The following is a 25598-nucleotide window of genomic DNA, read 5'->3' as shown; positions in this document are numbered from 1 at the left end:
GGTCAAAGGTGAGGAGTAGGTGGGGAGGCGAGGAACTCGAGCCCGGCGAGGACCCCCACGGGCTCCGCCCACTCGCGCGCGGGTCCCCGGCATTACCTCATCGCGGCGCGTGCCCATTGGCTGGTTCCCCCGGAGGCCGGCCCATTGCGGCGGAGCGCGTTAACCCTTCCGGCCCCGTGGGCTCAGCCTCGGCCTTGCCACTTGTCCCCGTGGCCCCACGCAGCCTTCGGGGTCCACGGGCCACGGAGACAGGGAAAGGTACTTGGGCGGGCGGGCCTGCGGCCAGAGGGCTCAGTGATTAGAGCACAAGTCAGCCAGCCTCGCTGGGGCCCCATCCTCCTCCTACTGGGCTGTGTGACCTTGGGCAACCGGCCTTACCTCCCTGAGCCTCCTCCGCTTGTTTTCTCAGCTGTAAAAAGAAATGAGTGATGTAACTCCTGCCCTTCCTAATCCCTTCCCCAGTACTTGCCAAGTGCCGGGCACACGTGGGCTCCGCGTTCCACATTGCCTCCTCACTGCAAGAGGTGCAGTTATGATTACGGGTTTTCAGAAGAGGAAACCGGCTCAGAGCCCCGAAGCGCCTCCCAAGGTCACACAGCAGGAAAGTCACAGAGCTGGGATTTGACCCCAAGCCTGTGTGCATCCTGAGTCTGCATTCCTACCCAACTGGCAAAACCCTGCTTCTTCTGGGAGGTGCTGCTTCCAGGAGCTCCTGGTCCCAAAGGAGCCACATCCCCAGCTAGTCAGACCACCAGCAGCCACTGTGACCAGATAATACCAGTGACAAGCTGGAGAGCCAGGGCCTGGGGGAGGGAAGGCTTCCTGGAGCAGGAGGGGCTGGAGGTGAACATTCAAAGGGGTAGGCAGGAGGACCTTGGGCTAAAGGCAGAGGATGGATGGATGGATGCACGGAGCGGGTGGGCAGGAAGTGGGGTCAGAAAGCTCTGAAGCCTGGAGGGTCTCCTGGGGTCAACCTCCTGGTCCAGGGTCGGCCACCCGTTGCTGAAGTGGAACCTGGGAGGCGGCTTCTCTCTGGGCAGCACTGGAGGCAGCAGTACAAGCAGAAGCCCACATACCTGGTGTCTGAGTATTTACAAGTTATAAATCAAGCTAACAAACTGCTAAATAAAATATGTTCTGTCCTCCTTCCTTGACAAATACACCTTCCTAAGGACAAACACACCTGGAAGGCTGGGTTTGTATTTAGAAATCACAGGCTCCTGGGGTCCACGCTGGAAGTGGCAGCATGGGGAGGGGTGGCCCTGGCCTCCAGTTTCCACTCAGCCCACTCTTTTCTTTCTGCCTCAGGTTTTGTTCTTTTCTGGGGGTGAGGGGAGGGTGTGCTTGGGTGCTGATGCTCCAGCCTGCATGACTGAACTCTGCCCACACTCCCTGTAAACAGCCACCTCTTGGTCACCCCTCGGGATTAGAGGTGCCCAAACTGGCAGCTCAGACCACCCCCAGGAAGATGGACCCAGGACATGAGCTGGGGGCCACTGAACAGGGAATTTCATGGTCCCAGTTGCCCAGATCACAAATTCCTTGCCCTGTGAGAAAAGGCACAATCAGAAAAGGGCCAGAGTGCCACTCTCTAAACTGGGATTCGGGTCTGAGGACACTGCTGTGGTTCTTGGATGCTGCTACAGCTGGGGTGGCTCAAACTGAAGGCAGCCCTTCCACTCTTTTGGAATTCGCTTCTGACCATCACTTCCCTCCATGCACCCTGACCCTGTTTGGTTCCCATGTGCCATCCCGACTCCTCCTCCTCTACCTCCACAACCCCCAGCCCAAGATCCAAGGAGCTTCCCACTTAAAGAAGTCATCTCCCTTCACCCTGTACCCACTGCCCCTGCCCCAATCCATGCTTGGCCCCCAGCTCCCACTCTCTGCCAGCCTCCCCATCAATCTGCCCCCTATGTCCCCTGGGAGTTGGCGATGGATAGGGAGGCCTGGCATGGTGCAGTCCATGGTGTGGCAGAGTCGGACACGACTGAGCAACTGAACTGAACTGATGTCCCCCAGATAGATCTTTCTAATATGCTGGCCTGAGAGACCACTTCTTTCCCTCTCTACCCATCACTGGCTCTCTGGTTTCGTGATGCAGTGTTTCCAGGCTCCGGATGTCTGCCTCCCCTCAGCTTCTCTTGCTCTCATCACCTTTGGTTCTAAGCTCCAGTTCTTTGGACCTTCCCTCCAATCTGGACAGTTTTATGTCCTTTCTGCCCCCTGGGTCTTCACTCATGTAATTCCCTCTGCCTGGAACCATGCTTTCTGCTCTTCATTTTGCCAGTCTCAGCTTAAGTGGCCCCTCTCCAGGGGACCCTCCCTGAATCCCTGAACCAGAAAGACTTCAATGTGACGGGCTGATTTGCTCTGGAGTTACTGTTTCAGGTGTTTCCCATCTGGACTGTAGGCACCAGGAAGGCAGACTTGGTCTGTTTTGCTCACTTCTCCATCTGAGTGTTGGCAGAGCAGTTGGCCCAGATGAGCCTGACCTGAACTAGAAATCAGGAGACTGAGAATGGTATCAATGCATGCCATGTACCAGGTCTCATATACCTGCATTAGTTCAGTTCAGTCGCTCAGTCGTGTCCGACTCTTTCGACCCCATGAATCGCAGCACGCCAGGCCTCCCTGTCCATCACCAACTCCCAGAGCTTGCTCAAACTCATGTCCATCGAGTCGGTGAGGCCATCCAACCATTTCATCCTCTGTCATCCCCTTCTCCTCCTGCCTTCACCTCATAGAATATGTTTATTTCTCAAAACCATTTTTGCTTTTTGTTTTGTTCGTTTTTGAGGGGAGGGGGGTTGGCCACACTGTGGCATGTGAGATCTTAGTTCCTGGATCAGGGATTGAACCGGTGCCCCCTGCATTGGCAGCATTGAGTCCCAACCACTTGGACCACCAGGGAAGTCCTCACTTTTGAAATAGGAACTATTATTCTTCCCATTCTACAGAATGAGTAGACTGGAGCACAGAGGGTTCAGAGACTTAGGCTCACGACAGACTCAGCGAGCAACAGACAATCAGCAGGCGGCCAGCAGGCAACAGACCCAGACTGAACCCGGGCAGCTGAGTTCCAAAGCTCAACCACCTCCCTCCTTCCACCTAGTCCCAGCTGGGCCAGTACCTTGCTGTGTGCCCCTGGACCAGTGTCTCCACTTCTTTGAGCTGAAGTTTTCCTGCATAGGCAATGTAGGGTCGCCAAAGTGGTGATCCCCGGGATCTCTTCCAGCCTGACATCCTAGGGTCTCACGATACTTCCTGGGACATCCCCCTGGTGTTCTGCCCTTAGGTGAGCACCTGCTCTTGGCCCCGCCTCCTCAGGTCGCAGCCCCGCCTCCTCAAGACTCTCTGTGGAGGTCCTGCAGTTGGTGCCCAAGGACTTGAATGGATTGCAAACAGTTGGGTGTGAGTTAGGCAAGGTGGATGGGGGTGGTCAGTACTTAGAAGCTGTGGCTGATCTTTTTTTAATCAGTAAGTCACAGGAGGTAGGGCCCATGGCTCACCCAACCCACTTGACCCCGTGGTTCTAGAACTCATCTAAATTTGAAACATTCCACCTCAGACAGGCAGGAGCCCAGAGTGCCCAGATGTGTACCAATCATCTTGTCATCACAGCCAGCTGGTGCTGGGCCTCCCCTCGCAGGGACCGCTCATACCCTCCCAAAGCTGAGCTGCTAGGGACTGGGGTTCAGGCAGAAATGGGAGGCCAGTGGTCCAGGGGGCTTGAGCAGTCACGTCCAGAGGCCATTTGGAATAGAGTCCAGCTCGAGTCCCCATGCCAGAGGAGACACTTCACCACATCTGAGGGTTTTGTCACAAGAGTTCTGAGGGATATGCACCCATTTTTCCAGAGAAGGACACGACATGAAGAGTTTGAGAGGGACAGGGACTTGCCCAAAGTCACACAGCCAGGAGGAAGAGTCCGGATTTTGTTCTTTATCACTCTGCCTCAGGCGAAGGTGTTCAAAGCATGTTCCTAGACAGAATGAAGGTATGTCTAGTCAAAGCTATGGTTTTTCCAGTAGTCACGTATGAATGTGAGAGTTGGACTATAAAGAAAGCTGAGCACCGAAGAACTGATGCATTTGAACTGTAGTGTTGGAGAAGACTCTTGAGAGTCCCTTGGACTGCAAGGAGATCCAACCAGTCCATCCTAAAGGAAATTAGTCCTGAATATTCATTGGAAGGACTGACGTTGAAGCTGAAACTCCAATACCTTGGCCACCTGGTGCGAAGAACTGACTCATTGGCAAAGACCCTGATGCTGGGAAAGATTGAAGGCGGGAGGAGAAGGGGACGACAGAGGATGAGATGGCTGGATGGCATCACTGACTCAATGGACATGAGTTTGAGTAAGCCCTGGGAGTTGGTGATGGACAGGGAGGCCTGGCGTGCTGCAGACCATGGGGTTGCAAAGAGTCGGACACGACTGAGCGACTGAACTAACTAACTAGACAGAATGAGTGAAGGTTCTGGAAGAAACTCTGGGGCACAAACCCAGGTCCACATAAGGGAGTGTTTATAAAAGTGTGAGTGCCCTGTCTTCACCATCCCAGCCTCCATCCTTTCCTGCTTTTCTTGTGCTGCCTCATTTACTCACTCCTTAGACTCTAAGCTCCACCAGGGTGGCAGTGAATTCTTTCTTTACCATGTGCCCAGCATGTAATTCCATGCCCGGCACACAGAGGTGTCAGCAACTCCCCCGTGAAGGAAAACTCTGAGAGCAGCAGGCAGCAGATCCACGCCCCCTTCCATGTGGCCTGGCCAGTCCCCTCCTGGCCCTGGCCTCTGTTTCTCCCTCTCTGAATAAGGAGTGTTGTGTGCCACCCTGAGTCTGAGCTCAGGTGAGCTGCTGGGCTCCTGCTGGGCCTTGCTGGGCCAGGGAAGGGGCCCTAACACCCAAGGGGCAGTGACGGGGAGGGTGGACACTGTGAGGTTCATCTTCCCCATCTCCCATAAATGCATCTACCTTGAAAGCAGGTTCCTCAGGTCTTTATCCATACCTGCCTGTCTCCCCTCATTCTCCTGATTCTGGTCACTCGCCAAAACCATTCCTTCTCTAGAAGTTTCTCTCATCAGGGCCAGGCAACCACAGTGGCACTCTGCTGGATGGCAGGAGGGGATCTGAGGCTCCAGCCCGGTTTCCCTGTCCCCCCTTCCATCTCCCTCCCCGCCTCTGTGGAGGTCACAAGTCTTCCTCCTTGCAAGGCAGCCCCCACAAACAGACAATGCCTGCTACTTGTCAGGAACCCCAAGCCAACCCCACTCCAGGGCTTAGCGCAAAGTGCACTAGGGTCTCAGTTTGCAGGAAGGGCATGACCGGGACACTCAGTTGGGGAGCGGGCTCACCTCAAAGATGAGTTGCACCAACCAAAGCTCAGTTCATTCCCAAATGCAGGCCAGCAGGAACCTGGCAGCCCTGAAATGACATCCACTGGGACACATCTGAGTTTCTGCAAGACACTTCCAGTGTCATTTTACAGATGAGAAAGCTGAGACTCCTGAAAGAAGTGACCTCAAGGTTCTGGTGCCGTTCAAGCCACCAAATACTTCTGAGGCCCTGGAGGGTTGATGGGGGTGGGAGGGGTTGGGACAGCCGCACCTGGGAGTGTGGCTGTTCAAAGCCCAGGTGCCTGTGACCTGAGGGTGAGAAGGCGAGGCCTGGAGTGGCTCTAGTGGGAGTGTGGACAGCTCCTGGCACAAACAGGGGCGGGTATTCATTTGAGAGGACCTTGACGGAGTGGGACTGGGACAGTGTTTGCCATGGGGGGAGCTTCCCTCGTGGTCCAGTGCTTAAGACTCCACACTTCCAATGCAGAGGCGCAAGTTCGATCCTTGGTTAGGGAACTAAGATCCCACAAGCCGCATGGCTTAGCCAAAAAACAAATGTTGCCCATGGGAAGGGATCAAGGTTGAGCAAGAATTGGTGCAAGGTCTGGATTGTGCTGGAATGGAAGAGAAGGGGGATGGGTCCCTGTCCTCACTGGAGTTGGGGAGGGTAAATACCATGGGGAGGAGGCAAGACTAGAGGCTGTAGGAGCCCACGGGAGGGGCACCACTGTGTAAGGTATGTGTGTGAATGTGTGTGCGTTTGTTGTGTGGTCAGGGCATGTAAGGTGTGCACACTGAATGGTCCATGTGATGTGTGCGGGTGTGTGTCTGCAGTCTACGGCATGTAGAGTGTGTAAATGTGCAAGTTTGTGTGTGTATGTGTAAGCCTTTGTGTCTGTGATCTGTGTAATGGAGTGTGCCTGCGCCTGTGTGCGGTGTGGTCTGTGTAATGTGTGTGTGTGTGTGTTATGGGGCGGTTGTAACTAGGACACTCCCCAGGGGAAGAGCTAAGGAGAGACGGTGGAGATGTTAACCAGAAACAGGGGAGAGGAGAGAGGGGGTGTTCCTAACAGAGGAAGGGAAGAGCACGTACAAAGGCCTCTAGGCAAGAAGAGGCGCCCCTAGCTCTGGAGCACTTGAAAGAGTCTTAGTGAAGCTGGGTGGGGGGGCGGGTAGGGAGAGGCAGGGATGCGGGGTGAATCTTTCTCTGATGCTTGAGGGGGAGTGTGTGGGCAGGAGTGGGGAGGTGTGAGCAGGAGTGGGGAGGTGTGGGCAGGAGCAGGGTGTGGGTCAGGAGGGCTCAGCCACACGGACACACACGGGCCCACGGGAGGGGCAGGCCTGGACCCAGGAGAGACGCTGGGTGGCCCTGGGGGTGCATGTGGGGAACAGCCTGAGCCACAACCACCCATCTGAGAAGCTGTGTGGTCCGGGATCCCAGACCTAATCCCTGCTCAGCCCCAGAGAGCAGCAGCCAGAAGGGTCTTCGTTTCCATCTATCCACTGGGCCCTGAGGTTATAGGCCAAAGACCCAAGGAAGAGCCTAAGAGTGGCCATGTTTTGGGTACAGTCAGTCTCCATACATCTCTGATGGGGTAGGCATTTGCTAACAAGCATTCCCAGCACCCAGGAGGCTGGGGAGGCGGAAGGTGGCAGGCAGCTCTGGCACAGGGTTCAGCTGTCAGTACCTGACTTGAGGGCGCAGAGCAAGGTGTGGAGGACAGGGGGCCGAGAGCCAGCGAGTTGAACCCAGGTCATCAGACTCCAAATCGGCCCACTCACTGGATACGGTGCTAACAGCTGCCCCGTAGCCTTCACACTGCATGGTCTTTTCTTATTGGAGCCTTTTCTTATTTCTGACTTGATTTTCAGCCCTGCTTTTAGAGATGAGAAAACTGGCCTGGACTCACCCCCCCCCCCGCCCCCCACCGTGGGCCTGCTCCAGAACACGCCCCTCCACCCACCTTGTTAGGTCTGCCCGATCAGCAGATACCTCAATGGGTCCTCAACCCAAGTCGTTAAGAGCGTGTGGCAAGGCAGAAAGGACTCGGGCCCAGAAACCCAGCTCTGCTGCCCCTGTGCTGTGTGACTTTGGACGAGTCCCTTCCCATCTCTGGGCCTGGGGTCACCCAGCAGTACAACGCACTTACTGAGTCTGGGAAGATTCGTGGAGCACCTGCTAAGTGGCAGGTGAGGACACGTGAGTTCAGAAAGCCTAAAGGACTTGCCCAAGGTCAAGGCAATTTGAGACTGGAACCCCAGAGTGTGCCCTACCGGCGCCACAGCCGACTCCACAGCCCCCAGGAGCGCCGCCCCCCACCCCTGCTGCCCGCAGCGTGGGGTTCAGGGGCCCCACGCGGTTCCGGACCGTGTCAGCCTGAAGTCAGGCCGGGGCCCCGCGGGGCTCAGCACTGCACAAACAGACGGCGCGGGCCGGGCCGGGGGCGGCGATGACTCAGGGCCCCGAGACGGCCGGGAAGCGGAAAGTTTTGTGCCGATGACATCACCCGGCCGCGAGGGCGGGAGGGGGCCGGCTCCGGGAAACGGCGGCCTGGCGGGCGGCCCGGCCTGGGGCAGGGCGCGTGTGGGAACGCGGGGCCGCCACGCTCGGCCGCGCCGAAAAAGATCCCAGACCCCGGCCCCGGCCCCCAGCTCCCCACCACCCTCCCGGCCCCGGAGCCTGATCGCCCGCGAGAGCGGGTTCCACCCCGCCTGCGAAGACGCCGCGCTCCCCAGCGCTCCGGAGGCACCGCATCCATCCTGCCGCGTCCCTGCATTTTAATTACCGCCATATTAATATTCATGAGCCGGGACTCAGGGGGACCGCGGGCTGTCATTTCCCTCGCCCGCGCACCCCCCGCACCCCTCTTCCCCGGCAGAGTCGCGGGTTTTTTCCCTCCCGCTCCCAGCCCCGCCCGCGCCAACTGTCGGTGCCCAGCCGTTGCGGGGTGTGTGTGAGGGAGCGTGAGTGTGAGTGGGTGTGAGTGCCCTGGGCAAGGGTGAGGGTCGGGAGGGAAGGGCCGGGACACACGGCGAGGGACTGAGTGTGAGGGTGGGGTGTGCTTGCAAGGTGTGAGTGTGTGTCTGCTTGTGTGAACGTGCATGCCTGTGGGAGCATGGGCCTGCGTGCACATGCCTAACCCTGTGTGCATGCCTCTGCGTGTGCACGCGTGTGTGCATGCTGGTCCGTGGATCCCCGGGCAGTCCCAGGGGCTGTTTGCCAGTCACAGGGGGGAATCTGCTGTGTGCCAGGTCTGGCCTGGGGCAGGGAGAGGGGGTCACAGGATCTGACTATATAAGTGGGGAAACTGAGGCCTGGGGAGAGGCTGGGGCTGGTGCAAAGTCACCCCCGGAAGTGGGTGGCCCGGCAAACCGGTGCCTTGGGGGCTCCATCAGGCCCCTTAGCACACCAGAACACTGAGGCACTGGTCTAGCTAGTGAGATGTTTGAGTCCACAGACCCAGCTTTAATGCCCACTGTGGAATTGTGTGTGGGGGTCCCCGCTGGGGATTCTGGGGGTATGCTGTGAATACCCAGGGATCAGAGGGTGCTTCACCAGAGACAGAGCGGCTCCACAGTGGTGCTCCCAGTCCCCATCCCTTGCCTCTTGGCCCCTTGAAGCCTGCCTGCAGACCCCACTCTCCCAGGCTCACAGAACCCAAGCAGTCTTGCCTCACAATGGAGCAGGCAGACAGACTTCAGGCTCCTGGTCCTCCTCCCTGGGCCTGGGATCAGGCAGTCACTCAGTCATCCACCCAACCAACGTGCAAGCAGCCATTGTGTGCCAGTTACCGTTCTCGGCACTGGGGATTCTCTTGAGTTTAGGAAGAACCACACCACTCTGCTCGCAGTGCTGGCTGTCTCCAGCCCGGGGTGGGGGTCTCTGGGCTCTCAGGGGAGGCTTTTGTCTCTCTGTGCGCATGCTCACTGGGTGTAGGCCTCTAGGGCCCCTGTGCACGGAACATAACCCCCCAACCCCAGCCTTGCCACAGAGGCCCAGTTGTACACACACTGGGAGGGCCTGGCTATCGTCTTGGGCTAGTGGACAGCCGGCCAGACACTGCTAGGCAGTCTGGATCTCTGCTTCCCTCTCCTTCTGGAACTTGCCCTTCTCCTGGCCTCTAAGCCAACTAGTCACAGGGGTGGCCCATCCGTCTTTTCCTGGGTGAGCCAAGGACTTCCTCCTTCTCACGTCCACCCTGCCCCAGTCCTGCCCTTCTGAGCACCCAGAACAAGCTGACTGTCCCCTCCCCTTTGCCCAGGCAGGGCTGGGTTGGAACTCATGTCCCAGCCGCGTCCCCTGAGTTTTTTTCCCCCTTCTTGGGGAGCTCTGTGGGAACACAGATCAGGGGACAGGAGGTACAGTTTGGGACTCTCTTGGAAGGAAGTCAGGGTTTGGCTGGGCTCCACCAGTGAAGTAGGAGTTCGCCTGGTAAATGGCTGGGAGGAGAAGGAGGAAAGGCATCCCAGGCAGAGAATGGCTCGGGGCGCGGCGGGGCCGGGGGGTGGGGCGGTGACTGTAGCCCCTCTTCTAGAAACCAGAGCAGGCCAAAGGCAAGAGATCTGGGGAGACAGGAGGGGTGGACGTTCTCCTGAAGAGCCCAAGGCAGGACAGCCTAGTGGTCAGGACTCTCGGGTGAGCCCACCCTAGGTGAGAATCCCACTCCCCCTGCACTGTGAAGCTTGGGCAAGACACAGAGCCCCTTTTCCGCATCTGTCCATTGGGAAGAGTAACACTTTTTTCTCCTTTTTCTGCTGGATTCTATTCAGATTAAGAGACACTTGTCCCTAAAACACCCAGCACAGTGCCCGGTGCTCCTACAGGGGACAGTCTGTCCTCAAGGACAGAGGGAGGCCCCTGGGATAACTGTCCCCATTTAGCCCAGAAGGGGATTTAAGGCTCAGCCTGTGTCCCACAAGGGGGAGGAGTTTGGGAAGGACAGTCTTCTGGGGCGAGCAGGGACAGGCTGAAGCTGTGTCAGGGGAGGCTCAGGCTCCAGGTGAGAGGAGGGTCTCCAGGTCCCACGGCCCCGGCCCCACCTGTCTCTGAGAAGATGCTGCCAGATCACCCATCACTCAAACTGCCGGAAAGCCGGGAGTCAAGAGAGGTGGCCTGGGTCCACCAGTCCTGGCTCAGTCCTGCTGCAGCCTCCCACATCTCTGCCTCCCAGCTCTCCTCTCTCCTTTGAAAGTTTGCTTCTTTTTTTTTTTTTGGAGTAGTTATACCCAGACAAGGCAAAAAAATAAAAATAAAAATGGAAGGAAACGCTATAAAAGTTGCCACAGTGCATCCTGAGCTGTCCTTCTGGTCTTCTGGGTGTAGGTTTCCAGGACATTTCCCTGCCTAGAGAACTGCCTTTTTCCAACTCCTATGGGATAGTACCCACCTCCACTCAGAGACCTGCAGAGGCTCCCACGTGTATATAGCAAAGGCAGCTCTTCCAAGGCTTTCAGCAACACTACCTTCTCCCCTCAAGCTGCCAGGCCTTTGCCCTTGCTATGCCAGCCTCCAGGGGCCTCTGCCAAAACTCTACATTGCTCCAGACCAGACTTCCTTGTTGTCAGGCATCTGCCCCCTCTCTCAGCTCCTGCCCTTCTTGCCCCTCACCTCTCTCCTGGTGCCCCACAGCCCCAGGGGTCTTCATGGTGGTGCTTTTCAAATCTAGTTTTCATGAGAGAGTCATCAGAGTCATGCGTTCTCACTCGACTATGGGCTTCTCCGCACATTCTTCCTTTTGTTGCCACGTCCCTTGATATCTTACACATAGTAGGTGCTTGAAAAAAAAAATTTCTTTTTAAGTGTTCAATTTGGTTTCTCTTTAGGGATTCAGTCTCCAAGACAGCAGATCCGGGTTTGAATCCTGACTCTCTCATTTCCTAGCTGTGTGTCCTTGAGAAATTCAGTCGACCTCTCTGAGCCTCTGTTACTTCATCTGGAAAATAAAGTCAATACTAACACCTCCCTCCACGAGTAACAGTGAGATGACAGTGTGTGTAAAACACCCAGCACTGGGCTGAAGCAGAGAGCTGCTGACATGTTCTACTCACGGGAGTTGTGCAGTCCTATTCTGTCTCATTCAGACTTGCCCAAGGTCGACGGTCAGGTGGAGGGCAGTGCTGGGACTCGACCCCTGTCTCCGCCCACTCCAGGGCACCTGACTGCCTTCTAATGAGTGAGACTCACAGATCACTGTCTGTTTAGTAGATAAGGGGAGAACAGGGTAGAGAGAGGCTGAGTTGTGACCCCCAGTCATACAGCCCTGTGAGCAAAGTAAGGGTCAGCCTGTCTGCCAGGTCCCTGGTGGGTTTTCTGGGCCCCTTCTCCACAGCCTCAGTGAGACCCACCACCCAGATCAGGGGCCTCTGGTCCTCCTGGGGGGCCAAGGAATCAGCAAAGAGGGCCGCTTGGTGGCCTGATGGCCCCCACAATCGGGAAGTCACTAAAGCAAAGACTCCCCACTTGTGGGATGCTCACATGGACCCTGTTATCCTGTCTTCCAGGGGCTCACTCACACACCTGGGGTACAGGGGCTTGCCAAAGGAGGGGTACGACCAGCATCCTTCCCGCCCAGACCTCATTGACCAGCACGGGACAATGAGCTCTTGCCTGGGCTGCGGCAGCCCTGGGGCTGGAGCTGGAAGCTGGGTACTGCTCAGGATCAGGGTCAGAGCCCCTTTGCAGAACATCTGGGGGCTCTTCCCCAGCCCTGGCCCCCGCAGAGCCTGCCCAACTGCGTCTCTGAGCCGCACCCAAACTCTTCCGGGCTTTGCCAGGGAGACTGGAAATTTCTGCCCAGCAGCTTCTCTGGGAGGATTTCGACACTCAGCTCAGTGGGGGACTGGGAGGAGCCAGGCTGCTCCCGGCTCAGCTTCTCACGGCTCTGCTTGGGGGGAATGGGAGGGGGACTTCGCTAGGCCTTGGTGAGTCCTTCAAAAATAATTGTAATAACAGTCAACCGGTTCCAACAACAGTGACCCTGTACTGAGCGCTCACTGAGTGCCAGACTCTGTGCTAAGTCAAGACTGGCACCGCATCAGTGCCATAGCCCAGGCGAGGCTGGCACTGTTACTAACCCATCTCACAGACGAGCAGAAGCAGAGTGGTGAAGGCGGCCGTTGAGGCTACAGAGGCAGAAGTCGAGGCCAGGCCTGTGATATTCCGGAGCCCAGGAGGTGCAGGTCATTAGCTGGTTGGGAGCAGGCAGGGCTGGAAGGCACCCAGGGGTGCCTGGGGTAGGAGAAACACTGGGAGCCACTAAAGGCAACTCTGATACTCAAACAACAACTATGGCTCGACCAGAAACTGCAGTTCAGGTGAAGGCATGCTTGGACCCTGCGTCTCTGTTAGCAGCCTCCTGGGGGTACACTCGGACCCCTTGAGACCTCAAGGGGTCTGGAAACCTCGCCCCAACCAGTCCTGGTAAACCAGTAATTCCAGACCCCTCCCTCCCCTGCCTGGCTCTGGGGCTGGGGGCGTCTGATCCTGTGAGGTCAGATGCTTCAGGCTTGCTTTTTGCTTTCTAGGTCCCTGGAAAAGTGCGCGGTCAAATTCACCCTGAGGGTAAGGTGCCCCTACAGAGCGCCTCGCCCTCGGCTCCCAGGGCTGTCACCAGCCTCCAAGTCACAACCGGGGGAGAGAGGCGAAGGGAGAATCTCAGGACTCGGGCAAAGGAATGGGGTGGCCGGAGGGAGGCGGGGGTTTCGGACACCCCGGCCAGGCAGCAGAGCAACCCGCCGCCGCAGTGATGACCCTCCCCGGACTCAGGTCCCCCACCCATTAAACGGGCAGACCGATCCCTTCCCTCCCCGGCAGCTGGGGATTCAGTGAGCTCCCGGGGAACAGCGTAAGGGGTAATAACGGGGCCACCCCAGGCCCAGCTCCCCGCTGCCTCCTCGTCCCGCCGGGCGCCGCTCCCCGCCCCCGGGGCCGGGCCGCCGAGGGCGATGCGTGCAGGGCGCGGCGGCGGCGCGGGCCCAGGCGCCCAGTTCAGCGGAAAGGAATGTCTTGCTCGGCGGGGGAGGCCGCGGGCCCTCGAGGCCGTGTAAACCCGGCCGCCCTCCCCGGGCCTCATTTATTGCGGCTCTAAAGCCGGGCTCGTTCCGCCAGCCGGGCTGCTCGCCGGGTCGGCGGCATGACTCACCCCCGCGCTCCGCCGCCTGCTCCCGCCACCGCCCCCCACCCCGGCCCCTCCCGGCCGCCGCCAGCAGACCCTCTGACAAAGTGGGCCCAAAGTCGGGGAGGGTTTCTCCGTGGGGATGCGCGCGCCCCTGCCGCCGGAGCCCGCCGCCCCGCCCCCACCCGTTGCGGCGCCCCCTCCCCTCCCCTCCCCCTCCCCCCCTCCCCGGGCCGCCCGCCCGTTCCCTCCCCTCCCCCGCTCCATAACTCAAAAGCTTGTCAAGCTGGTTCCAGACTCCTGGCGCCGGGCTCCGCTCCAGGAAAGAAAAAAAGGAAAAAGAAAAAGGGAAAAAGCCGGCGCGAGGGAGCGAGAGGGAGAGAAAAAGGCCCGTAGAGCCACACTGCGCCCCCGGGCCCCGTCCCCCTGCCCCCACCAACCCTGCTGGGGAACCCCCGCACCCTGGGGGGCAGAGGGCGCGCGCGCAACACTGATCAATTATTTATGGGCGAATCAATTATTCAGCTGCCCCGGGAAGGGGAGGGGCGGGGTAAGGCCGAGGAGCTGGAGGGCGGCTGCGGAGACCACCCCGCCTGACTGGGGTCGCGGCTCTCCCGCTGGGCCTCGGGGGGTTGGGAGGCGTCCCCACGCCGGGGGTCCTGTTGTGAGAAAACTGCCTCGGGGTGGGCTCCAGGAGGAGCGCGGGGGAATCCGCGGAAACAACAGAGACAACTCAGAAACATCCCAATTAGACCGGGAGGCCGGGGGTTGAAAAGAGCTGACTGGGGCTGGGGGGTGGCGTGGGAAGAGCCTGGCTGCGAATTCTTTCCTTTCTGACTTCATTCGTTCCCTTCTCTTTTGCGAGCCCACTAGGGTCCACTGTGCCCAGAGCCGAAGATGGCCGGTGGCAGAAGAGGGTTAAGAGCAGGAATTCGGAGTTAGCTCCGTTCAGTTGCTCAGTCGCGTCTTTTTCGTGGCTCTCTGCGACCCCGTGGACTGCGGCGCGGCCAGGCTCCCCTGGAGTTAGAGCTGGGTCCGGTTCTGGGTCTGTACTGTGTTCTCCCCGGCTCTGTGCCCTTAGGCAAGGGACTTGCCCTCTCTGAGCCTCCACTCCGTCATCTGCTGGGTGGAGAAGAGCAGAAAGATAACGTGAAAGACGTGGGTGTGAGGATTCAGTAAAATGGGCACTTGGGCAAGGCCTGGCACCTAGTGGGGTGTAGGAGGGGAGATTCTTTCTTCACTTTGAGGGGAACATGCCAAGGCCCCCAATATCCTTCCCTCTCCCCTGCCCCCCAAATCTGGGCTGTGTGTCAGTCTCTCAGTTGTGTCTGACTCTTTGTGACCTCATGAACTGCAGCTCTCTAGGCTCCTCTGTCCATGGAGATTCTCCAGGCAGGAATACTGGAGTGGGTTGCCATGCCCTCCTCCAGGGAATCTTCCCAATCCAGGGATTGAACTCAGGTCTTCAGCATCGCAGGCAGATTCTTTACCGACTGAGCCACCAGGGAAGCCCATGCCCCCCCTACCCCAACTCTGGGTGCTGGATAACCTGCGTCTTCCCTTGGCTTCAGACATTTGAAGGTCATTATCAAAACCAAGTCAACCCCAAGGTCTCTGTCCAGGGCTCTCACCTCTGGCAGGCTTCTCACTGCCTGGCCCTTCAAAGGCTAATGCCTAAGGCAGCCAGAGGGGTCTACGTGAGCCTCAGTTGGATCTTCTTGCACCCTACATCCTTCCCTCCTCTGCAGCCTCCTCCTCTCCCCACGTCCTTCATCCTCCTTCCAGCCTTCTCCTCCCTGCTTCCCATCTGCTGAAGAGGTTTGGAGCTCTGAGGCCCTGGGAGCCAGGGCTTGTCAGAATAGAAGTGGGTGCAGCTCTCGAGAAGGTCCTGGCCTCCCAGGACACACTGTTCAGGGCACCAATATATTTTCCAGAGCTCAGGAACTAAGCAGGCTTCTGTTTCCAGACTCAGGCTTGCCAAAGGGTTTACTGTCTTCTCACCAAATCTTACTATTGTTTTTCAGTTGCTCAGTCCTGTCCGACTCTGCAACCCCATGGACTGCAGCACACCAGGCTTCTCTGTCCTTCAGTATCTCCCGGAGTTTGCTCACATTCATGTCCGTTGAGTCGGTGATGCTATCTAACCATCTCATCCTCTCCCACCCTCTTCTACAAATCTTACAACAGCTGTGTGAGGTGAACCTGGGCAGATCTAGGTTTCCTGAGGCCTGAAGCTTTTACCATCTTGGGGACCCTCTTTAAGAAAAATAATGTGAAGTTATGAATACACTGTTAAGCCCAGAGCCTTGACAGGAGTACCTGAACCTGAAGCTTCATTATCTTCTGGTAAATCGCCACTGGAGGTGGGGGACATAATTATTCCTTTGTAGAGGTGGAAAGAAAGCTTTAGAGAGGGAAGTCGCTGGCCCAAGGTCACAGAGCTGGACAGAATGCAGCTGGGGTTCCAGCCCAGGTCTTACTCTACAGGCAACACCCTGAACTGCCTCAGTGCATATACCACCCACCACCTCACCTTCTCACCTGTGCCCACCATGGCTCCAGCCCAGGCAAGGTCAGGGATAGCAGCCCTTTCCTCCAAGCCAGCCTGTGCCCTCCTTCCCAAGGCCCTCATGCCCCAGCACTCCAGCCTAGGAGACTTTCTGTCTTGTGACAACAACCACACAGTACCAGGAGGTAGCTCTCTTCTGACCTTTCAGTTCCCACAGCTGTTCCTGCTCATTCCAGAACCCAGACTCCTCAAATGACCCCAAGGGAATGCCCCCTGTTAGGTGGTGAGCTCCCAGGCGCAGGGGCTGCCTCTGTCTTGTTTGGCAAAGCATTTTCAGCTTTCAGCGCAGGGCAGGTATGGAGCAAACCATTAAAATACATTTAGAAGTAACACCTATTCCCAGTTTCAGGAGGGGGTGGGATGTTAGGGGCAGTGGAGACACTGTTAAACTGCAGACACCCGGGTCCCTCCAGACCTATTGAATCAGGCTCTCTGAACGTAGGGCCTGGGACTCTGCATTTTAGAACTCCCTCAGGTACATCCCAAGCTCAGCAAAGTTTGAGACACCCAAAACATTATGTGTTGACCAAGTCCCTCTCACAAAGGGGACTCATCACACCTGGTGGTGGTTTAGTCAGCAAGTATGTCTTACTCAGAGTTGGTGATGGACAGGGAGGCCTGGCGTGCTGCGATTCATGGGGTCGCAAAGAGTCGGACACAACTGAGCGACTGATCTGATCTGATCTGATCTGATCTGATGTCTTACTCATGCTACCCCATGGACTGTAACCTGCCAGGCTCCTCTGTCCATGGGATCTTCCAGGCAAGAGTACTTGAGTGGATTGCCATTTCCTCCTCCAGGGAATCTTCCTGACCCTGGGATCAAACCCAGGTCTCCTGCATTGCATGCAGATTATTTACTTATTGAGCTACCAGAGAAGCCCCTCATCACACCTAATTCTGGCCAATTTTACCAGTGTACCAAGGTCACCTTCAAGCTGAGAGCTAATTGTTTCTAATACTTATTAAAGATCAGTGGTGTCCCTGGGACTGGATCTGAGGTTTCAGATAGCTGACCTGACTGGACACTCACAAAAACTCTTTAAGAAGTAGAGACAATTATTGTTCCCATTTTATAGATAGAGAAACTGAGGCCAGGTGAGGCAAAGCAACTTGTAGACAGACAAAGAAAGAAAAAAAGTAAAGTTGTTCAGTCGTGTCTGACTCTTTGCAACCCCATGGATGGTAGCCTGCCTGGCTTCTCCATCCATGGGATTTTCCAGGCAAGAATACTGGAGTGGGTTGCCATTTCAAGGCACTGGGGAACAAGGAGGTTGAAACAGGAGAGCTGTCTGCAGGACCACTGGTCTCAGCAGTGTAACTTACAAGGGTCTCCATAGATAAGAGTATATATTCACTGCCTGTGAATAGCTTGGAAAAATGTACAGTCACTACAAGGACCTCAGGCTAAGATGTGCAAAAAATTAGGTGACAGACCCCAAAGAAATCTAATCAAGTAAGCCTCTTCTTCCTGGTTATCTTTGGAGTCAGTGTTCTGGGGAATGCGTGTTTGCAGAAGGATTTGATGTGTTTGCTTCAGGCAAATCTTTGCCTTTTCTCTGCCTGCTGTTCTGGTACAAAGGGAAATGGCCAGGCCAACAGGAGGAGAGAACCTGGGCTGGTGGTGAGCAGGCAGGCTGGCACTACAGGCCGGCGTGGCTCTCTGGGCTATCTGCAGGACTCTATCATCTGATCCCCTGAGCCAATGCTGTGTGCAAACACAGCCTCTTTTCTGCTCCACTAGTGTGATCAAGGCACTGGGGAGGCGTCCGCTGGGGAGGAGATGATTTAGTGGCCTCTGTTCCTGGTGCCCAAGGGACTAGTTGGGGCGGAGGGTGTGGACTTACTCTGAGAAGACCCAGAAGGCAGAACTAGGGGAGGTCACCCAGAGAGGTGTTCAGCCTCACAAGGTAAACCATCTAATTGTCAGGGTAGCCTTGTAGGTAGTGAGCATCCTACCTGGGGAGGTATTCAAGGACAGATAGGGTGTGTCTGTGTGTGTACAGAGCCATGACTCAGGAAAAGGATCGGCTGAGGCAACTTTGAGAGCTTTTTCCATACCGAGACTGGGAATTTCCATTCTTAATGTAGTTGACCAGCCCAAGTGAAGCTGATGGGAAAAATTAACACAGAGAGAAGGTGACCAAGGTTACAGTGCTCAGACTGGGAACCCACAGGCCCTGAAGAGGCACCCAAGGGACATGGAACCAAGCCCACAGCCCTTGGCCTTCCAACAAAACTGCCATTGCTTAACACTTGGACATGCTCCTTTCTCTTGCAGTCATCTGTAAATGCTCATTAGCCCTTCATGATAATGATTAATAATACTATTAGTGATGACCAACAATCAATAATCGTAATATCCATAGCATGAACTGAGTACTTACTCAAGCAGGCGCTGTATGTTTAAACCCATGTAACTGACATGACAATCCTATGAACAATGTCCTTACTTTTACTATCATTCCTATTTAACAGATGAGGACACTGAGTCTCAGAGAACTGACATGTGACCCAGACTCAGAGCCGTGCTGCCATCCATCTGTGGGGCTACTTCTGCCCTCAGTGGCAGGGACCCTGGCCACTTCCCACCCCAGGGTTACAGAGCAGCAGAAACTGGCATGGGAACAGGGAGAGGGGAACCATCTTCTCCAACTCCCTCATTTTACACCAAGGGAAACAGGTGCCAGTGAGGGGAAGAGACGTCTCAGTGTCAGCATCAAGACCAAAGGCTGCTGGTTTCCTGGGTGGGCTTCTCCTGTGCACTCCTACATCCCACTCCTCTTTCACAATGATATTTTAAAAGTTGTTAATGTTCGCATATTTCTAAGAACACATTGTTAAAGAAATGAGAAGACCTGCCACGTGTGAAGCAGTTAAACTGTGTGCAGAGACTGTTTGCTTGCCTGTAATGGGGACAATAACAATGCTTCCCCACTGACCTCGCAGGAGGGGGTCACAGTTAAAGGTGACAGGGAATGTAAAGCAGCTGTTTTATAAACTGGAGGCCACCGCCAGGGTGATCATCTTTGGATGCTGGGCATAGAGATTAGAAGTAAATGCTGCAGCCCCTATCAGGAAAACTGACCAGCATTTAGGGCCCAGCGCCATCAGGTCTCCTAGTGTTAGATCCTCCCTGGAAAGCATCCCATTCATTTATTCATCCTTCTGCCTGGAAATCATGTATTGAGCACCTGCTGTGTGCAGCAGTATGTCCAGCCCAGCAGCTTTGAGCCCAGGCTCCAGGTCAACTCTTCCCCGTCCTGGGTTCGGATCTCAGCTTCATCACTCTCCAGCAAACATGGAACTCCCTCTGGGAGCCTCTGTGTCTCCTGGTAGGATGTCGTCCGGCTGCTCTAGCAGAACCCAGGGGACAGCAGCTCACGGAGAGAAGGGCTGACTCCCTTCTCGGGTTAGTCTAGGGGGCTCTGTGCTGGGAGCTGGCCCAGGGCCTAGGCACTTTTTGTCTCTCTCATTCCATAGGGAATTGAAGTGAAGTGAAGTCGCTCAGTCGGGTCTGACTCTTTGCGACCCCATGGACTGTAGCCTACTACGCTCCTCCATCCGTGGGATTTTCCAGGCAAGAGTACTGGAGTGGGTTGCCATTTCCTTCTCCAGAGGATCTTCCTGACCCAGGGATCGAACCCAGGTCTCCCATACTGTAGGCAGACTCTTTACCCTCTGCACCACCAGGGAAGTCCCCCATAGGGAATTGCCTCCACCCAAAAGGTGGAAGATGGCCACCACCTTCCCCTCCCAATTCTTTCCTGTGTGTTGGGAGGACCCAGGAGGTGGAAACTGCTCCTCCTCTTTCAGGGAGAGCTGGACAGCACTTGGATCATCTCTCTCACATCCCATTGGCCAGAACTGACCACATGACCTGCCTTAGTTGCAAGGGATACTGGGAAATGTAGTGTTTAGCCTGGCAGCCGTGTGCCTCATTAAAACCCTGGAGAGGGGGTTTCTATTACTAAAGGTGTGATAGCAGAATGGGTACTGGGCAGCAGCCAGCAGCTTCTGCCACGTAGGATTCAGGGAGGTACTTTGGGGAAGCACTCAACACAGGCCCAGGTATGTGGCTGGTGCTCGGGAACTGTGCACTCAGGAATACAGGGACCTGCTTAGACCAAAGCCCTGGGAACTGCTCTGGCTGTTAAGTGGGGGCCTCCACCCCATGCCCTGCATCCTCTAGATGATGGGGAGGAGCACTGAGAGACAGCAGTCCTCCACCCAACCCCTCAGGACTCCCAGCCCAGCCTGGGGAGGATCTCAGGTCTCCTTTCTCCCTTCAAAGGAAAAACAGGAAAGCAGCCTTGTCTTCAGGGCTTGGGGACATGGAGAGATGGGTGACATAGGGGCCCTTGCAGCTCTGCCTCCACGGAGCATGGCAGCCTCTGCCAACCCAGAGCTCGAGGCTGGGGTCCACGTTTGCCGTGCTCAGGCTCTCAAACCCTGGGCAGAAGCCCTGGCAGGCATCTTTGTTCCACACCTTCTGAATGCAGCACCAGCTGGTTTGAGCTCAGAGAGACGTTCCCTCCCTGAATATTCCCCTCCGGACACGAAGCCCTTCTCAGCCTAAGGAGGACTGGTGGGTGACACAGGAAGGAGGAATATCACCTCCCGCGGCACTGTGTCCCCGTGGGTCCAGCGCACCCCTAGCCACGTTGCAGGAGGCTCTCCTTCAGAGGCTGGGTTTAGGCTCAGGAGCTGAGACACCCCCCCAAGCCACCCCCCATCAGACATACACTGGTTCTGCCTCTTAGCAGCAGCATGAGCTGATCTTTCCAATTACAATGATGATGATAAAGGCACCGGTTGCTCCATGTTATTGTAAAGGTTTGTAAAATAATCCATGCAAGGTGCTTGTGGAGAGGAAGAGCTCAATGAAGAGTGTCTGTTCAGACCAGGGTGATGACTGTTATTTTCTTCCATCCATTCCTCCCCCTTTGCCCACCCGCTACCTGTCCACACTTCCCTGCCGTCGACGCCCTCCTATCCCACTGTCTGCATACTAAGGCTTCTTTGAGGCCCCCAGACCTGGGCAGGTCCCCTGCATCCGCTAGCTTTGCATTGCAGCTTTCTCCTTCCCAGTACTTTCCAGAACGTGATGAATTCATTCTGGGTGGAGCACTGCCCTCCTGACCTGGAGTCCTGAGCCAGCAGAGACTGTGCCTATTTCATTCATTGGCATAGCCCTGGTGCCTGACACAGGGTGTGGTGGCATGGTGAGGAGCCCAGTGAAAGCCCTTCGAATGAATGAATGAGGAAGTGAATCAATGGTTACATGAGTGATGAGGGCATTTTGCCATCTGCCTGAGAGTGTGTATTTAAGAGCAGAGTTCAGGGACTCAGAAAGACTAATTTTAATGTCAGCTCAGTCATTGACTTGCTGGTGACTTGGAACAAGATCCTGCTTATTTTTTATTTTTTCCATGCCCACCTCCTCCCTGCTTCTTTTTTTTAAATGTATTTATATATTTTATTTTTGGCTGCACTGGTTCTTTGTTGCTTTGTGCGGGCTTTCTCTAGTTGCAGCAAGCTACTCATCTTTGTGGCGTGCAGGCTTCTCATTGCTTTGGCTTCCCTCGTTTTGGAGTGCAGGCCCTAGAGCACGGGCTGAGTAATCGTGGCTCAAGGGGCTTAGTTGTTCTGCGGCATGTGGAATCTTCCTGGACCAGGGATCGAACTCATGTCCCCTGCATTGGCAGGCAGATTCTTAACCACTTGCCCCTACTTCTTCTTGAGTTTTAGTTTCCTCCTCTAGAAACTAACAACGCATCATAGAGTTGGCGAGGAGTCACTGGAGATCATGGGGAAATACTGCAGAGATACTGAGCTCCCAGTGCATAATAACTGCTTATTAAGCACTGGTTGTAACAATTATTCTTTTTTCTTTGTTTTTTTTTATCGAAGTGTGAAAGTGAAAGTCGTTTGGTCGTGTCTGACTCTTTGCGACCCCATGGACTATACAGTCCATGGAATTCTCTAGGCCAGAATACTGGAGTGGGTAGCTTATCCCTTCTCCAGTGGATTTTCCCGACCCAGGAATTGAACCGGGGCCTCCTGCATTGCAGGTGGATTCTTTACCAACTGAGCTGTAGATGATGTACAATATTATATAAGTTACAGGTGTCCAACGTAGTGATTCACAATTTTTAAAGGGTATGTATGCTCCGGGGACGACAGAGGATGAGATGAGTCTGAGTGAACTCCGGGAGTTGGTGACGGACAGGGAGGCCTGGCGTGCTGTGATTCATGGGGTCACAAAGAGTCGGACACGACTGAGCTACTGAACTGAACTGATGCTCCATTTATAGTTATTATAAAATATCAGCTAGTCCTAATTATTATTAATATTCTCCTTGAAACAACCAGTGGCGTTTACTCTGCATTTTTATGTCAAAGTTCCCTGGACTGACCCACTCTCCTTCACTACTGGAAAGCTCAGGAATAGTTGACAAAAGCTTTCATTCATTCATTCATTCATTCATGCACACAGTGATTTGGCAAACACTTTCTGGGTGTTCTCCAAGTGCTGGGTTCAGAGCTGGTTGCTGGTGTGGGGAGTAGAAAGGAGGGTAGTGCAGGAGAAGAAAACCATCAAGTTCATCCTCTGGGCAAAAGGAAGTGGCGGAGACCCTCTGTCCACATCCTGTCACCCCCCACCCTGCCCATGGCCCGTCCATCTGTGTCCTTTTCCTGTGCCTCTTTCATCCTGGCCTGGGGAGGGGGCTCTGCACCCCCACCCACCAGCAGCCATTTCCTGCCCTTCTGTCATCTGCCTCCTTTGATCCTTTTGTCAAGAGACTCTTAGAAGCCTCCGAGCCGTTGGCAACCCTGGCAACCTCTTCTCCTGGGCTGGTGATCCCCGCAGAGGTTGGAGCCACGTGGGCTTCTCTTGGGATGCTGCCCTGGGACGCAGATGGTTTCTGGCCTCATTCATTCATTCACTCATTCAGCATTCATCACTCATTCACAGGCTCCAGCCTGTGAGGGGCCCACACAGAGTAAAAGACAGCCCTGGTCCCTGCCCTCATGGAGCTCCCAGACCATTCTGAAGGGTGATGGATGTGCATTGCTGATAAGGAAACAGGCCTCCAAACATGGGCCTAGGGTCTTCACCTGGCACGAGCGCCCTTGCCCAGCTCAGAAGCTCAGCTGATGCTCTTTTCTTTTGACTGCGCTGGCTCCTGGTTGCGGAGCCTGGGCTCAGTAGTTGCTGCGTGAGGACTTAGTTGCTCCTAGGCATGTGTGATTGCAGTTCCCTGACCAGGGATCAAACCTATGTTCCCTGCATTGGAAAGCAGATTCTTAACCACTGGACCACCGGAGACAGGGCTTCCCTGGTGGCTCAGACGGTAGAGAATCTGCACGCGAATGCAGGAGACCCAGGTTCAATCTCTGGGTTGGAAAGATCCCCTGGAGAAGGAAATGGCAACCCTCTCCAGTATTCTTGCCTGGAGAATCCCATGGACAGAGAAGCCTGGTGTGCTACAGTCCATGGGGTCACAAAGAGTTGGCCACGACTGACCAGCTAACACTTTCCACCAGGGGAGTCCCTCCACTGATGCTTTTGAGGGGCTGCCATTTATTGAGGACTTACCGCGTGCTGGGTGCAGTGGCTCAGCGGTTTGTGGCCCCGCAGGAACCTGCTGACTCATCCCTCTAGCCCTGTGAGGGAGGGACGGTTATTCTCCCCATTTTATAGATGAGAAGATCGAGGCACAGAGAGATGAAGAAGTCTGCCTGGGGCCCTGTGGCTTGTAGACGGCAGAGCTGGGTTTTGAACCTTGTTTGACAGAGTTCAGCACACATGCTGTTCTGTCCCCTGGTGAAAGAAGAAGGGTAGGGTGATCCTGGCATGAGGACCCTGGACTCACCTCTGCTACACAAGCTGGGGGACCTGCCCTTTCCACATTCTGGCCTCAGTAGTTCCAGCGGGTGGTTGGGTGGGTGGGAGGGTGGGAAAGAGTCAGGAAAGAGGGTGGAGGCCCACCTCCAGGGGAGGCCCTTTGGAGGCAGCTGTGTGGACTTGAAGGGAGGCCTCCTTTCTGCTCCACCCACTCCTGGGGCCTCCAGTAAGAGGGAGGAGGAGGAAGAGGGTAGCTGGTTGGCGGGGAGGATGGTGGGGTCATCTCTGAGTCAGGACTCGGGGGAGAAGTGGGCAGGGCAGTTTCTTCACACCCTGGGTCCCACACCTTTTCCTCCCCCAACGCAGAGGCGGCCAATCCATCCATCCCTCCACCCACTCACCCATCCATCCATTTACTCATTCACGCATTCATTCATTCACACACTCAGATACTGTGTGGGCAATAGGGTACACAGGTAGCCCAGTGTCTGTCCACAGTGAGCTTCCTGCGGGGCAGCTGACGACACGTGGAGAGCTCAGCACGAGGACGTTCGGGTGTGTTCAGCGCTGGGAAGCTGTGGAGTGAATGTCGTTGGGCTGTGGCCTCCTGCAGGAGCTGACGTTTGGGCTAAGATTGGAAGGATCAGTAACAAGAGCCCTGCAGCACCGTTTACCATAGCCAAGACACGGAAGCCAGCTAAATGTCCATGGACAGAGGACTGGATAAAGAAGATGTGGTACATATATACAACGGAATATTACTCAGCCATTAAAAAGAATGAGCTAATGCCATTTGAAGCCACACGGATGGACCTAGAGAGTGTCATACTGAGCGAAGTAAGTCAGAGGGGGAGAAATATTATATGGCCTCCCTTATACGTGGAATCTAAAAATAAGTGATACAAATGAACACACCTATAAAACAGAAACATACTCACAGACTTCCAGAATGAACTTATGGTTGTCAGGGGGAAGGATGGGGGGAAGGGATAGTTAGGGAGTTTGGGACGGACATGTACACGTGGATAACCAACAAGGACCTGCTGTATAGCTCAGGGGACTCTGCTCAATGTCATGCGGCAGCCTGGATGGGAGGGGAGTTTGGGGGAGAATGGATACATGTTATCTGTATGGCTGAGTCCCTTTGCTGTTCACTTGAAACTATCACAATATTATTTGTTAATCAGCTACACCCCAATACAAATTTAAAGTCTTTTTTTTTTCTTAAGGAGCCCCAGCAGCCCTGGGGAGAGGGTCTCCAAGTGTCAGGAATGGCAAGTGCAAAAGCCTGGAGTGAAGAGTGGAGGGGAGCCTGTGTGAGAGATGGAGGGAAGGATGTAAGATGGGGACCAAGGCAGAGTCCCACATGGGCTGGTACCACGGGCACAGAGTCCCATGTCCTTCTGGGTACAACGCGAAGCCACCGGGCATTGGACATGAACCCAGTCTTGTCTTCAAAGGCGCTGTGGGTCTCGCTGGGCTGCAGTGCGCAGGAGGCCGGGAAGAGTGTGGTGGAGGCGGGGAGGCCCTGGGGAGGCTGCTGTGCGGGGAGAGATGGAGGGGCTGGACCTGGGGTGGCTGTGGGGAGAAACGGGGCACAGGTCGGACAGCAGAGCCAACAGGACAAGCTTATGATTGGGTATGGGGGTCGGGGGGCCTGAGTTTGGGGACATTCACTTTTCATCCCTTGGGACAGAGCGGAGCCCGAGGTTGGGGTAAGAAC

At 55.6% G+C, this 25598-nt stretch overlaps 2 long non-coding RNA genes across 2 annotated transcripts in view; one reads left to right on the top strand and one right to left on the bottom strand.

Moving 5' to 3' along the window:
* Positions 1 to 24378, bottom strand: part of LOC133257625 (uncharacterized) — a 34931-nt gene extending 10553 nt beyond the window's left edge. The window contains exons 1-2 of the long non-coding RNA XR_009739627.1: positions 23627 to 24378; positions 97 to 14573 (exon numbers count right to left, since the gene is read on the bottom strand). This is a non-coding gene — a long non-coding RNA (uncharacterized LOC133257625). The remainder of the gene's footprint in view (positions 1 to 96; positions 14574 to 23626) is intronic.
* Positions 12572 to 18887, top strand: LOC133257627 (uncharacterized). Its single transcript, XR_009739629.1, has 2 exons — positions 12572 to 12654; positions 12865 to 18887. It is a non-coding gene; the product is annotated as an uncharacterized LOC133257627 (long non-coding RNA).
* Positions 24379 to 25598: the final 1220 nt, after the last annotated feature.

Source organism: Bos javanicus, chromosome 11 (genome assembly GCF_032452875.1).
Source record: "Bos javanicus breed banteng chromosome 11, ARS-OSU_banteng_1.0, whole genome shotgun sequence".
Lineage (NCBI taxonomy): Eukaryota > Metazoa > Chordata > Mammalia > Artiodactyla > Bovidae > Bos > Bos javanicus.
This window is presented reverse-complemented; position numbering and strand designations above follow the sequence as displayed.